The following is a 15,846-nucleotide window of genomic DNA, read 5'->3' on the forward strand; positions in this document are numbered from 1 at the left end:
CACACACACACTAGCTCAATCTCCAGAGCCGTTTACTCATTGAGTGATGATTGCCTGTTTAAACATCTGTCTTCACCAGTGTACACAGCTACACACACATACAAAACACACACACAACTGGTTGTCTATGTGTAGCCTTGTCATCCAATGGGCTCTATGGATTAAAGATATATACTTGAGATATTCTCTTTCAGTAAATCTAGTAAATCTTCAGTACAATTAGACACGTAGTCGGGTATCTGATTCTTGACTGCACCTGATCTGTTTATTGCTATAATTCTTCCATGTTGTGTTCCTAACTATCTCTCTCTATATATATTTATAAGTCAGATTGAAATAAAATAATATAAAACAAAAACTGTTACTCAGAGTTGCACTCATCTATATATATATATCTATATATCCATATATGTATCTATATCTCTACATATATCTATAAAGAGATATAGATATATATAGATATATACATATATATATATTATGGCAGGGATAGCTCAGTAGAGTGGTGGCCCCATGATCGGAAGGTCGGGGGTTCGATTCTCCTGAACAGCTACCCTGAGGTACCCCTGAGCAAGGTACCGTCCCTACACACTGCTTCCCGGGAGCCCAATGGCTGTCCACTGCTTCACTGAGTGAATGGGTTAAATGCAGAGAGGAATTTCCCCACCGGGATCAATAAAGTACACTTTCTTTCTTTCTTTCATATATATATATAATTTCAGCAACAGAACAAGTGAATGCTTAATAAATGCACCGCTTATGACTTGAAATATTCCACAATGCTCCCCGCAGCTCTATGGGAATTTTCTTATCTGTTTAGTGTTACAGGGGTAGGACTCTCATTGGTAGTGACAGGCTGCAAGTAGAAAAGTTCAGATAATCTCATTATACAATACCTGCCCAACACAAGATGACAGAAAGTCGAAGGCACTGACTAATGGGAGAATGTTGAAAGTTTTAGGCTGCAAGTTGACAGTGTGCAGCCATTTTCACACATGTAGCAAAGTCCCGAACTTTTCTACTATTGTTACCACATGTTAGTGCATGTGAGAGAGTACATTTCCAACTCAGTTGGACTGGATATTAAATGGTTCTTACCCAGCAGACCACCTTCCACAAAAGTCAGTGTAATTTCTGATTTAGCTGTGAAAACAGTGCAAGTAATATCTGGTGAATTCACAGCCACAGAGTGAGCACCATGTGCGCCTCATGCGTCACTCTGACCTCATGCCTGAAAACAGCTTTGGTCACACTTGCTCACTCTGAGCTATCGGAGAGGGTTCATTTATTAAAAATAATTATTAATTCATTTTCAGAAATTCTTCATTTCACAGATTCAACAAGTACTGGAAATATCCATGACATCAACAAGGTATTTTCTCCCAAAGAACTGCCACTCATTGGAGATTTTCTCTTTTTCATACCACTCTTTGTTAACCTTTGATCAGCAGTTTTTGAAGGACTGCCTGAACCAACTTAAAAGCAGTGTTAATTTTGACAGCAAATTGGTTTTAGTCACAGTCTTTTGACTAGAACATTTTAGTTTTAGTCGTAGTTTAGGCATCTATAGACTTTTAGTTTAAGTCTAAAAGAGTCGCTTAGATATTTTAAGATTATAGCAGATTAAATCTCAAGTTGACTCAAATATAAAGCATAAAAGTTTGTCATGTTTTCAACATTTTATTTTCCTTGACATCAGATGTGAAAGATGTGCCAACCTGATGCATGTCCACATGTCTACACTTCTCGTCCTCCAAAGAGTTGACATTTTGTTTTGTTTTTATGCAAAACAGGGAGTGAGGGAGCTAGTTGTGCTTTTCTAACCTTACTGCAGATTAGTTCTGATTGGATCTTGCCTCTCCAGAATATTTCTATCTCGTTTTTATTCGTTAACAAAAGTGTCTGTACATTTCATCATAGCTTTTGTCCTTGTGCATTAGGTCATTAACAAAAACTATGATGTAAGTTGTTGGTCAGCTAAATTAAAACTGTTTCAGAGCAACTTAAATCACCTTTCTTCTCCATTCTGATGCAGGTTTGAAGTTCAGAAGGTCATCTACATGCCTACTGGCATTGCTGCCCATATCACAGATTTGAAATTTGGGCTGAGCAGTTTAACAGGTGTACCTAATGAAGTGACCAGTGTGTGTAAATACAAATAGTAAAGTGCTTTGGATATAAGTAGAAAAAGGAAGCCCAATTCTATCTAACTTTGAGGAAGAGACTCACAGTACTCCTAAGTGAGTTGTTAATACTTCCATTCCTTCTGAATGTGAGTAACACACACTGTAAAAAAAAAAAAAGTAATATAAAAGTATTTTACTGTGTATTTTACAGTTTTGTACTGTTTTTCTAGAATATCATTAAATTTACATAAATAGACTGATTTTACATTTCAAATGTAAATTAACGTAAAATCACTGTAAATGTAATAAAACACAATTTTCTTGTTTTTTAAATGTATCTGTCTGTACATATGCATATTTAGATTTTTAAAAACATTCACAAATGTATCATAATTTCACAAATATTTGTCCGTTATTTAAAAGATTGAATTATTAAATTAAAATGTAATGCTATGGAAAAATATATAAAATGATTCTTATAAACTTTTTTTTTTACATCAAATAATAATTATTATTATTGTTATTTAGGGCGATCGTTGCTCAAGAGTTGGCAGTTCGCCTTGTAATCAGAAGGTTGCCGGTTCGAGTCCCGGCTCGGACACGCTCGGTCGTTGTGTCCTTGGGCAAGACACTTCACCTTCCACCTACTGGTGTTGGCCAGAGGGGCCGATGGCGCGATATGGCAGCCTCGCCTCTGTCAGTCTGTCCCAGGGCAGCTGTGGCTACGACTGTAGCTGCCTCCACCAGTGTGTGAATGTGAGAGCGAATGAATAGTGGAATTGTAAAGCGCTTTGAGGTTTCTCGAAAAGCGCTGTATGAATGCAATCCATTATTATTATTTAAACCAACTGTTAACTGTATATTTCTGTACATTTAAGTATTATTATTCATATTGCCACATTCATTGACCTTGTTTATAGGTAATTTCATTGTTTAATCACATTAAAATGTTCCTAATTTAATGTTTAAAAGCACTTGGAAAAGGCAAAATCCCATGTAAAATTAAGGCAACAAACTGTATTGTCATTACTGAAAATAACCGTATTTTTATGAGAAAGTTATTTTCTGGTATTATTTTGCCGCCCCAGCTGCTGGAATAGAACTGTTTTTTTAGGATTTTTTTTTTTACAGTGCAATCTATAGCTCCTAAGTGTGTGAAAGAGAGACAAAATAAACTTACAGCAAAGGAGGAAAATAAGCTTAACCTAAAACCCAACTAAAAGGAAACTAGCCTTTGGATCTGAGTAATTTGCAACTACTTGGAAGCGAAGTTTTCCTTTTCTTGCTGCAGTTTCATTTCAGATGTGATACTCATTTCTGAAATGTTTGAGCATGCAATGTCATGTTATGAATAAAAATCACTAACTTGATAAATTCCACTCAGAAGCCTCTCCACACTCCTGAAACTGCTCTCATTAACGTTTCCAGAGATTTTTTGATTGCTGCTTAATCATTCAGTTTAATGCCACTGCTGCTTACAATCTACAAAACAACTGGCTGACCACACAGACTTTAACTTCTAGTGGAGACGTTTCTGTTAAAAGCATTTTGACATGTGAGTTCTTCTCTTGCTCTGCTCGTCCTGTTATGTCTTTGTTCTACAGGGCTCTTTTTGGGTTGCTTTCTTTTAATTTTGCATTTTTCCTTCAGGGCGCATAATTTGTAAGCATGATCATTTGTAAACGTAAAATTGCATCTAATTGCTATGCAGACGACACAGCTTTGTGTCTCAGTGGAACACAGAGATGCTGGCAACTGACACTGTGACCCGGATATTACTTCCTCCAGCAAAGCAAATTAAATTAAAGATTTAGATCACTTCTAACAACATTATCAGTACAAAGTATACGCAGCAGTCTCAATGGCAAAGGCTCTATTTTCATTCTCTCGGAGCGGTGTTTTTTAATCATATTGGTATTTTTGCTTAGTCCACTTTTAGCTAAAACATCTCTGAAGGTTACTTGTGTTTCAGTCTTTAAACAGTTATTCTAACTCCTGCCATTTATTTTGCGCAAGCCGTTTCATCCTTGTGAAGTATTTATCTAAATTTGGGTGGATGACTGAATGTAGTGTAAAGCGCTTTGGGGTCCCTAGGGACTAAGTAAAGCGCTATTCAAATACAGGCCATTTACCATTTAAATTTATATGGATAATATTATCTGGTTTCGAGGCTTAGAGTCGAGAGTGGCTCAAGTTTAGCTGGTGGAGTATTATTGTAGTTCTTAATTTTTCCTCCATTTTAAGTCATTTTAAAGTATATTTAGGTTTGTTTTTTTATTTACGCACATGTCTGTGGTGTTGTATTACTGTAGGCTTGTTATTATTATAAAACACTTCGCTGAGCTTTTTCAAGTTTTTAGAGCATAAGCTCCTACGCTTGAGGTTGTACTCAATTTGTAAAGGTATTTCTGTCTTTAATACAATGTTAAGCCTGAAAAGATTATTGATATGAGAATAGCACACAGCAGAACAGTTAGTAGTGGGTGTCTTGGCGTTGACCTAATCACACCCTGAAGCATGGATGCAATCCTACATACAGTAAGAAAGAGATTGAGTGATGATAACAGATGTCTTTCTCCCAAGAATGGACGAGGATGCTTATGGAGGTGGAGCTGATTAATGTTAAGCAGACAGAGAAGTGGGGAGAGCAATGAGCGGTATCGGCAGAACACAGCAAATGTTATGTCGCATTAGTCATTTGTTCAAATACTCAAAAGGACCGGTGCTTAAATTAACCTGACAAAGACTTGGCCACCTAAATTGTGCCTTTTGAATGCTTATATCTGCCTTATAAAGATGCAGGAAATTAGCTCGGTAGTTACATTAGACCCCAAATGACATTAGAGGTAAAAAAGAAACTGCTTGATGCCACATCCCATTTGCAGATCTATACTCTGCTACATGTGCTGCCGGCAGTGCTGGCAGTGTCGTCTTATTATTATATATTCAATCCAGTTCAGTTACATTTAAATAGCACCAAATCACAACAACAGTTGGCTGAAGGTGCTTTATATTGTCAAGTAAAGACCCTTTGATAATACTGAGAAAACCCCAACAATCAGAGGACATCACTATGAGTAAGCATTTGGCAACAGTGGTAAGGAAAAACTCCTGTTTAACAGAAAGAAACCTCCGGCAGAACCAGGCTCAGGGAGGGGCCGTCATAGATTCAGTTCTACTCTTAGAAGGATTTTTTTAGGAGTTTTGTTTGTAGTAGAATAGTAGAATACCTCTTTGCAAGTATGAGGGTCGTCACAACAACAGCATACAACTTTGAGCTCCTGATGGCAATGATCTGTTTTCCTACACATAGATGTTTCTGTTTTGATTTAACTACGCTTATATTAATTTAGTTATTGTATATAAATGGGTGCCACTGAAAAAAGTCCTTCCTCGTTTTAAATCCTTAACCAGCCAATTAGTGCATTAGTCAGATGCTAGTGTTTTATAGTGTTTTATTTATTCCATATAAGAAAAAACTAAAGAACACATTATTGATGCTTTATTCACAAAGTTGCTTTTTTATTGATACCGGTATAAATAATGATTTTAGCTTCATTCTCATGTGAGTGCCCAGTATTAGCTGGAAATACAGTGGGGCAAAAAAGTATTTAGTCAGCCACCGATTGTGCAAGTTCCCCCACTTAAAATGATGACAGAGGTCAGTAATTTGCACCAGAGGTACACTTCAACTGTGAGAGACAGAATGTGAAAAAAAAATCCATGAATCCACATGGTAGGATTTGTAAAGAATTTATTCGTAAATCTGGGTGGAAAATAAGTATTTGGTCACCTCAAACAAGGAAAATCTCTGGCTCTCACAGACCTGTAATGTCTTCTGTAAGAAGCTTTTCTGTCCCCCACTCGTTACCTGTATGAATGGCACCTGTTTGAACTCATCATCTGTATAAAAGACACCTGTCCACAGCCTCAAACAGTCAGACTCCAAACTCTGCCATGGCCAAGACCAAAGAGCTTTCGAAGGACACCAGGAAAAGTATTGTAGACCTGCACCAGACTGGGAAGAGTGAATCTACAATAGGCAAGCAGCTCGGTGTGAAAAAATCAACTGTGGGAGCAATCATCAGAAAATGGAAGACATACAAGACCACTGATAATCTCCCTCGATCTGGGGCTCCACGCAAGATCTCATCCCGTGGGGTCAAAATGATCATGAGAACGGTGAGCAAAGATCCCAGAACCACACGGGGGGACCTGGTGAATGACCTGCAGAGAGCTGGGACCAAAGTAACAAAGGTCACCATCAGTAACACACTACAACGGCAGGGAATCAAATCCCGCAGTGCCAGACGTGTTCCGCTGCTGAAGCCAGTGCACGTCCAGGCCCGTCTGAAGTTTGCCAGAGAGCACATGGATGATACAGCAGAGGATTGGGAGAATGTCATGTGGTCAGATGAAACCAAAGTAGAACTTTTTGGTATAAACTCAACTCGTCGTGTTTGGAGGAAGAAGAATACTGAGTTGCATCCCAAGAACACTATACCTACTGTGAAGCATGGGGGTGGAAACATCATGCTATGGGGCTGTTTTTCTGCCAAGGGGACAGGACGACTGATCCGTGTTAAGGACAGAATGAATGGGGCCATGTATCGTGAGATTTTGAGCCAAAACCTCCTTCCATCAGTGAGAACTTTGAAGATGAAACGAGGCTGGGTCTTCCAACATGACAATGATCCAAAACACACCGCCCGGGCAACAAAGGAGTGGCTCCGTAAGAAGCATTTGAAAGTCCTGGAGTGGCCTAGCCAGTCTCCAGACCTCAACCCCATAGAAAATCTGTGGCGGGAGTTGAAAGTCCGTGTTGCTCGGCGACAGCCCCAAAACATCACTGCTCTCGAGAAGATCTGCATGGAGGAATGGGCCAAAATACCAGCTACTGTGTGTGCAAACCTGGTAAAGACCTATAGTAAACGTTTGACCTCTGTTATTGCCAACAAAGGTTATGTTACAAAGTATTGAGTTGTATTTTTGGTATTGACCAAATACTTATTTTCCACCCAGATTTACGAATAAATTCTTTACAAATCCTACCATGTGAATTCATGGATTTTTTTTTCACATTCTGTCTCTCACAGTTGAAGTGTACCTCTGGTGCAAATTACTGACCTCTGTCATCATTTTAAGTGGGGGAACTTGCACAATCGGTGGCTGACTAAATACTTTTTTGCCCCACTGTATCAGCTAATCGATGTATCATTCAGGCTCTAGCAAAAACCCTAACAAAGCGTATGATTTTCGCAGGGAAACACATTTTTTGGAAGTACACTTATTAGCTTTTAGAGTTAAGTGGTGAATGGACTGGAAATTATATAATTCCTTTTTATTCTAACTGAGCACCCAATGTACTTTTAACCAGAATTCATGTTCACCAAGCCACGCAGTTCTTTATACGATGCCTTTGAGTGCTTTATAACTATGATGCACACACTCGCATAGAAGAATCAGGGATAACCTGGGGTTCACTGTCTTGCCGAAGGACACTTAAACATGGGCGTCCAAAACACAGACCTTTTGATTAGTAGATGGTCAGCTCTACTGGCAGAGAATGCTTCACTATTATCTGCTCGGCTGTTTCTTAAGCCAGTGCAATACTTTCAGCATTTTGATGGTGTTTCAGGATCCACTTATCATGAGAAGGTGTACATGATGGTCTGGGTGGATAGTCCACATGTACAGTGGATATGTGCTGCAGATAGTAGAGTGTGTCATTTATGAGAGTAGCTCCACAGCTTGAGTTGAGTGCATCAAGTGACTCACAGGCTTGGCTCTATAACTAAATATCTGTTCTGCTTTTTATAGAGCGTCATTGAAAAACAAGTTGCACAACTAACCCCCAAAACTGTTTGGCCTCCAGCACAAAAAGAGAATTTTCAGTGAAGACGCTGATTCACCAAATCTGCAGAGACCTTGGGATTGTTGCCTTTTTTCAGGTCTTTTTTTCAGAGCGCTGTCCAAGGTGCTTCATTGTTTTCTAGTTTTCTTTCAACATGATGACAACTACGGGTAAAGACATTTTCATAATGGTATGGATTCTCCTGGAACTTGCTGAAAACCAACAGACAGTGAAACTGTTCAATGAGCCTTTAAAATTATATAACAAATTATATTGCATATGGCCTTCTGATATGCCAACCCCTCCATCTATTTTCTTCTGCTTATCCAAGTCAGGCTTGCAGGGGGGACTCTTCTAGTTATCATAGGGAAAGAGATGGGGTACATCCTGGGCAGGTTGCCAGTCTGATGCACATTCACACCTATGGCCAATTTGGAATCACCAACTAACCTAACAACCATGTTTTTGCAGTATGGGGGTAAAAACCACAGAGAACCTATTCAGATAAGGCGAGAATGTGCAGATTTGACAAAGAAAGGCCCCAGCCTGGATTTGAAAACAACAGTCTGACGTCACGGTGTTAACTGCATCACCATGTCACCCTATATCAATCCCATTGGTAAATTTGTGACAAACCACTGTTGTAAAAACAACAAAAAAACAACCTACCTGACAATAAAGTTCTTGCAAGGTTTAAATCAGATTGAAATAGTTTTATTAATTATGATGAAAAAATATGTAAACCGTCTTTATTTGGCTCATGAGATCAATAATAATAAAAATAATAACAGTACCTAAAGATGGCAGCTTATTTTCACCACTTATAGCCACATTTTTTTCTCCTTCTGTCAGTACCCACTGCTCAGAGGTTGACGCTTCACTCAACATCCTCATCACTGTTGATACCACACCAATCCATCTGTCAGTCTCCAATTTCAACTCCGCTCACTCATGACCACAAGATACCTAAACTCCTCCACTTGGGGTAAAAGCTCATCCCCACTCCAAAGTGGGCACTCCACCTTTTTCTGGCTGAGAGACTTGGAGAGGCTAATTTTGATTGCTATCACTTCATACTCGACTGGAAACCACAGGAGTGATAGGGGGAAGTCGCCTTCTGGTAAAGCCAAAAAGCAGAGGTGATCCTCACGCCACCATAGCGGAGACCCTCTGTCTCTTGGCTACATGTAGAAACTGTGTCCATAAAAATTATGAGGAGAATCTGTGACAAAGGGCATCCCCGGCAGAGTCCAACTCCTACCGGGACCAAGTTTGAGTTACTGCTGGTGATGCGAACTAAGCTGTCACCATACAGGGAGAGAACAGCTTCAAACAATGGGCCAAGTACCCCCATTCTCCCACAGAACGCCCCACAGGACACCCCAAGGGGACTTGTTTAAAGGCCCTTTCCGAGTACACAAAACACAATCTTCTGACAGATATAGAGCTTTAAATGATCTATGTTCATTTGATGAGCAAACTAGTGTATTCATGCCATTCCCAATCCCGGATAAGTGGGAGGTTTGCATCAGGAAGGGCATCCAGCATAAAAAAATGTGCCAAATCAAAAATGTGAATCCATCCACTGTGACGAACGCTTGGGAAATAACAGAGCAGTTAAAAGTACCGCAATGAATTAATCTGTTACTAAAGAGTCTATATAATCGGTCTGTTGACAATCCCTGAGAATGAGTACTGTATTAGAACAAACTGCATATAACATAAATCCTCCGTGGCAACACACAAAATAGTAGAATTAATTATTTGCTTGTCAGCCAGCAAGCTTTTCTCTTTCAGTAAACACAATTTTGTTACTCACTGAATCAATCTGAGTTAATCTGAGGGCCTGATCAAGCTGCTGTCCAGAGAACATATGTTCCCAACTGGCTGGTTTACACACTGTCCAGCTGCTCACAGACAGACTATCCTTTAAAACATCTGTCAGCTATTGTCTCTTTCCATTTACCAGAGGTATTGCTGTATCCTCTACACACATCCCGCACAGATATAAACACCTCTGTCACCCGTCTTACATCTGAAGCACTCTATTTTAACACTTGTCTGTATTTATAGAGCAGAGTCGAAAGGCTTGTCACCTGACCAAGCTGCCGAGTGAGGAAAAAGAAGAAAACGGCTTTTATTAGAAGTGATGGTAACCTGCAGAAGACGGCACTCTGTAAAACTATGAAACGCCTGTCCCACAGCGTGAGTGAGAGAAGGGAGGGGGGCACAGTGAAATTGTTTCTCCTTCCTCTGCTGAAGTAATGTCAAAAGTAAGCCATGAAGAAGGGAAGAGACGTAAGAGGCAATCAGACTGTTTTCCCTCTATCTCTCCGGCCCTCAGCATTATTCACTACTTTCTCCTCTTGGCACAGCGATACACACTTATGCGTGTCAACATGATTCCATTCAACATAACTTAAAATGTTTTCCTCTAGCAGAACGAAAGGTCTGAGAATTATGATGGATTGATTTTTTTTTCTCTTTTCTCTCCTGCTTTTCAGTCTAATTGCAGGCAGATGATTGCCTTTGTAGCATGCTCTTTAGTCTGTGAATGAGACACACAGCAAATAATCCTGAAAACCATATTTGTATGGGTGTAGCACTTCCAGGTCCATTGTCCCATTTGGTGCGCCTCTTTTATTTTTACTGGCTTTTGTGTTTGATGTGGATCAAAAATGATCAGACATCCATCTATTAATTGAAGTTTCAAGATGTGGTGGTAAAAAACAGAGCAACAAATGCATAAACTACTGAGAGTATTACAGACACAAGTGAATGCTAAGAGTTTTGGGGAGAAACTAAAAATACATGCCAGTAATTAGTTGAAGCGATATCCAGCCCGTGCGTTATTATTCCCAAGGTATCAAATATAGCCTTTTTTTGGCATCTCTAAATTACTAACAGAAGGTGTCCTTTGGCATCTGTGCATGATGCACTCTCAACACATCACATATATGTGATAATAAAGAACTTCCTAACACAACATTTAAGCCCACTGGGTAAACTACAGGTGCAGGGGACATATTTTAATCCAAAATCCAACCTTTCTAAACCTAACAAGCAAGTCAGAGTGAAAATAAAAAAACATGTGACAATGAAAAACAAAAATCAGCAATCTTCCATCCATCTCTAAATGTTCAACATTGCTGCAGCAGGTCCGTCACTGCACGGACGCCGAATGACACCTTGCCTGTAATTTCACCTGACAGTGGTTATAAAGGTGAAGACAGAACATAAAAGTGGGACAGGAAAGTAAACTGAGGGAAAATCTGACAGAAAGGCAGCTTTGACAGCCAACTCAAACTGAGCAATAGTAGCAAAACAATTTTTACTCAGGTGTGCACTTGTCAGATTTTGGAGCCTTTTAATGGTTTGCACATTTTCCAACAGCAGCGTGTCTGTATATGCAATGCGTTTGCAATACTAAGCAAACATATTTATGTAGTTGAATTCATAGATATATATTTAAAGTTATATAAAAACATTTATCTGGGAACAAGTAGAAAAATGATATCCAAATGTTTTTCTTGGCCACTTCTTTTATTCAGTTAACATTGATAACGAGGAGCTGCTCCACACATTTGGGATAGTTATGAAAGGAAAAGCCCCAAACCGATAGCATCGTTCATTAAGGCGGGTTTGAAAGCTAAGAAAACTAGAAAACAAATCCTTACTCTGCAGCTCCGTGAATTTACTTCATGAACATAATGAGATAGGAACACAAAAAGCGAGATACTGGAAGACAAAGCTGGATTCCCTGGTGGGTTCTGATATCAAAAACACTTCAGCCACCTACAGTGTGTCCATATGTTTCGAGCTAATGCCTGTACAGCTGGTTCATGAGTTGATTATACACAGACACAGACTATATTACAAAGCAAAGATTTGCTTTCTCTGCTACTTGGAATATTTGCATTCATTTAAATTTGCAGGACTCCAGACAGTTAAAAAAAAACCCTCTTTCAATTATTTTCACCACCTGAGCAGTACGGCTGGTAATTAAACTGAACAAATCTAAAATAGGTGTACAGTCCCTTTACTGGAGTATTTGCTTCAACACTTTATATGCTTGTTTAAAAGCTGCGGGCTTGTATGGTGGTCTGTTGGCTTATTGACATTTTAAAACTGTATTCCCACTGATAAACAACAGGCACAGGCTCTGGGCTCCTGACCAGGAAAACAAAACTGTGATGGGATTCATTTTGGACCTGTTGATGGTGGAAGGGAAAACAGGGGGGGGAAGGCAAAGGAGGGAGTGAAGTGACTGAGCTATACACTGAAGTGATTAGGGAAAAGACGACAGGATATGTGACAGGATGAAGGTGAATAATACCGAGAAAACGGGAGCAAAAGTGGGCTGGGAGAGGAGGAGGGGTTGGTCTGAAGTGAGCGAGAGGGAGGAGAGGAAGGGAGGCAGGCTAAATCCTCACACCATTATTATCAGGACTCACAGGCAGCCCCTCCTGTGATGGAGTGAGAAGAGATAGAGAGAGAGATACAGAAAAGATGGAGTTATAGAGGAAATGGAAAGCAGGATTACTGGTGTGGCAGCAAAGGCAGATGAGCGGCAGCACAACGCTGAGAGAGAGAAAGAGAGAGAGAGAAACTCTGGTGGGAAAAAAAAATCAGTGCAACAGGATGAGGACCTGCTAGTGCACAGCCGGCCCGACCCCACAGACCTGCCATCTGCCCCGCTGTTCTCTCCGTGTTCCAGACGCTCCCATCAGCCAACATCTGGATCACCTCTCATCCATATGGCAAAGGGGGCGAGGGGGGGAGGCAAGCCAACACAAATCTTATCCTTCTTTCCTCACCTTTTCTGATCACACAGGACCTGAGGAGAGTCATCATCACTGGGGAGGGGGATCCCTTACTGTGGAGTACCATCTCTGAGGGAATTGATAACTGGACCGGAGGAGGGAAAAACTTTTGCTTCAAAGATGCAGATGCGTGCACAGGACCCTACCTTATAAGTCTGTGAGATTTACTAACTTCCCGTGGATCTGTCATGTTTCTCACTCCTGAGCAGGGAGAGGGAAAAACAGAACGAGGAGGCGGAGGGGGGGAGGAAGGAAAAGACGGCGGGGAAGCGTCACCGTCTCTTCTGCTGAAGTGTTACCGGCGTCTGTGCCCCTTTCACTGAAGAGGCATTTTATCACTCTCCCCCCTCCTCTTTTGCTTTTCTTCTCATCTGAACAGCGGGAAGCCTGAGGGATATAGACAGAGAGCTAAACACAGTGGGTTTATGCACATATGCACACACTCGCACAAACACACACACACACACAGGCTTGCTGCTCATCCAGGGGCTCCCACACCTCTCGTCTTCTTTCACCCTCCTTCTCCTTCACTTTCCTTTCCTGTCCCACTTTGATGTCCTGTCTTCACCTTCATGACCACTCGCGAATGCGTTGACTGTGACACATGCAGAACAGGAGAAGGAGAGAAGTGAGAGGAGAAGTCGAACAGTTTCAAAGAGAGATTTTTGGAAAATTGGGGATATCACATACACTTACTGTCACGTTGTGAAGTCCTCGAGGGGAGTGTGCAGACATCCAAAGCTGCCAAATACACTCACAGACACAGAAGCACTGATAACCTGCTCGGGCTTGCACTCACGCGGGGACTTGGTCTAAATGCATACTCCTACAGGTGCTGCGAGGAGAGAGAGGCAGGTGCAAAGCAGGTGAAAAGGAAAGCAACAGAAAAAGACACTTGGAGGAAAACATCTGGGAAAAGATGGAGCAGCAGGAGTTCACCCAGAGCAGAAAGCACAGGTAAGTCTGCAAGTCACACATACTCGCTGACACTCATGTCTCTTAATCTGATCCTCTGACAGAAAAATAGAAGTGGCAGGGATGTATGTGGGGCAACAGATAGATACAAGATTGGAGAAAAGCTTTCAGCAAGTGAGAGTGTAGACACACTGCATGGATGCAGGAATACTATGATAAGTGAAGAGTTTCCTTGAGAGAAAGCTCCTGTTTGCTGCTGACAGAAACAGAGCAGCCAGTTGTTACTATAAGAAGAAATACTGTAAGAGGACATATTAGCATTTTTCACTCTGGGGTTTGGCGGTTAGCAGCTTTGTAGATGTGCATGTGCGTGTGCATGTGTTTCTGTGTATTTGTCAGAGGTGTGGACTCGAGTCACATGACTTGGACTCGAGTCAGACTCGAGTCATTAATTTTATGACTTTAGACTTGACTTGAAAAAATGTTCTCAGACTTGTGACTTGACTTGGACTTTTACACCAATGACTTGGGACTTGAATTGGACTTGAACCGGTTTACTTGAAAAGACTTGATATTTTACCCCAAATATAAAATTTAACATGCATATTATATAGAGATTGAAAATGTGACGTCATTCACGGGTAGAACCGCAAAGGATTCTGGGAACTCGTGGCAAGCGGTACTAGCGCACGCAGGCTTTCAATTAAAATCAGTTATACAGCGATAAAAAGAAACACAAAAATGTCAAGAAGCTGTTGTATTATTAACTGCAATAGCCGGTCGCATGACAGCCACGGGAAGCCGACGGGTAAAGAGATCGGTTGTTATCGGATTACGTCGTTGAAGAGAAATTGTTCAAGCCATGTTTCCGAAGTAACAAAGACGCGACGGATGGTCTGGATTGCAGCCATTCAAAGACCAAATATAACGTCCCAGAACACTCCAGCTCACAGGTTAGTCTGCTCCAAGCATTTACACGAAGGTCAGTGTTTTTTAGTAGTTAATACCTCATTTTCATAACATAATTGGTGATATAGGTTACAAGCAAGTCTGGCGCTGAACAGAAATTGTGGCGCTATGCTCCTTTATTTATTGTGCATAAATAGTGAATTGTCCTGACACAATATTGCGTTTCGCTTCTGTTATTATGGTACATTGACAAAAACATATACTTTTATTCACAGGATAAAACAGGTTTTTTGTATCACTAATTGCCCAGTACGATTACAGCATACAGTATTGTTGTCACTGCTACATTTCTGTGATGCTACCAGAAATTATTTCCACTACTAATTAATTACCGTTGAGCTCAAAGGTCCTATTAATAAACTGTTAACGAATGTGTATTTATGACGACGATTTGTGAGACTGGTAAACTTATGATACGTACGATGGTCTTTACTTTCTACACGGTGCATTTCAAGGTCCTGCACCCATCCGTCGGTAAACTGTACCTGGGCTTGTTGCAGTGACCTGAAGTTACTAAACTTCATGAGTGTATGCGCTCACTCCAAGAACCGTATGATTATAAATATGCATATAAATATGCTAAGATGAGATAGCTGACTTCATCTAACTAGCAAATGTTGTCCAGGCTACGTTGGTGATACAGTTTTTTTAATGTGTATGATATTTTTGTCATGCGATTTTAAAGCCGGTCCTACAACCGCATCCAAGAATAACATGCAGCTTATCTCAGAACTGTCGGTGAAAATTATTCTTGGAGCTAAGTTTAATTGAGCTGCATTTTAAAGAGGTGCAATTTCACAATTTGTGTATATTTTCTAAGTTCACTATTTTGTCATGTGTTGAGAAAAACACAGATTTTAAAATTACATGGTCTAATATTTACATTTAGCATATAACTGCAACATTATTTTTTCGTGTTTTTTTTTTTTTAAAGACTCGAAAGGACTTGAAATTCAAAGTTTCAGACTTGTGACTTGACTCGGACTTTTACACCAGTGACTTGAGACTCGACTCTGACTTGCCTGACATTACTTGAGACTTGACTTGAGACTTGAGGATAAAGACTTGAGACTTACTTGAGACTTGCAAAACAATGACTTGGTCCCACCTCTGGTATTTGTATGTGTGTACTTGTGTGTGTGTGTGCGTGTGTGTGCAA

The 15,846-nt window shown here is 40.4% G+C and overlaps 1 protein-coding gene across 2 annotated transcripts in view; it reads left to right on the top strand.

The window, feature by feature from the left end:
* Positions 1-12,441: 12,441 nt before the first annotated feature.
* LOC308390548 (glutamate receptor ionotropic, NMDA 2C-like) overlaps positions 12,442-15,846 on the top strand; it is a 62,700-nt gene continuing 59,295 nt past the window's right edge. Inside the window, exon 1 of one of the 2 annotated variants that reach the window (XM_080872673.1) lies at positions 12,442-13,760. The gene's annotated coding sequence lies outside the window, so the exon portion shown is untranslated. Of the gene's footprint in view, positions 13,761-14,254; positions 14,672-15,846 lie in introns of those variants that run through there. The other variant, XM_080872674.1, reaches the window with a different exon arrangement.

Source organism: Rhamphochromis sp. 'chilingali' (genome assembly GCF_963969265.1).
Source record: "Rhamphochromis sp. 'chilingali' genome assembly, chromosome: 22".
In the NCBI taxonomy this organism is placed as follows: domain Eukaryota; kingdom Metazoa; phylum Chordata; class Actinopteri; order Cichliformes; family Cichlidae; genus Rhamphochromis; species Rhamphochromis sp. 'chilingali'.